Source organism: Egretta garzetta, unplaced genomic scaffold, assembly GCF_000687185.1.
Source record: "Egretta garzetta isolate BGI_Z169 unplaced genomic scaffold, ASM68718v1 scaffold134, whole genome shotgun sequence".
Classification (NCBI taxonomy): domain Eukaryota; kingdom Metazoa; phylum Chordata; class Aves; order Pelecaniformes; family Ardeidae; genus Egretta; species Egretta garzetta.
In genome coordinates this window covers 452,291-452,655 of record NW_009259422.1, presented here as the reverse complement: position 1 = coordinate 452,655, position 365 = coordinate 452,291, and positions in this window count along the sequence as shown.

Sequence of the window (365 nt, the reverse complement as noted above, 5' to 3'; positions counted from 1 at the left end):
GGGGGGGTCTGCCTGGGGGATTCCCGGGTATTTCACCCTCTCGAGCCCTTGGCAAAGCCCTCGGTTCTGCAGGGGTTCCCCACTGTCCCCCAGCTCCCTGGGGGCAAATCCCAGTGTCACGGGGACAGGGACATCCTGGGGCTCGGGCTTCACTGCTCTGGGGCTGGCAGGGCTGCGCTGGGGCTCGGGCGTCTCACCAGGTCTGTCTCTTCCTTTCCACGCCTTTCCGGGGACTCTCAGCATCGCTACTGGGTAGGTGCCAGCATCTGCTCTGTCCTTGGGCGCGAGCTCGCCCCCGTGCCAGGGCAGGGGCGCAGGGCGCTGCTCTGTGCCGAGCGGCTGCGCGGCCCCGGGACGGGGGTGCC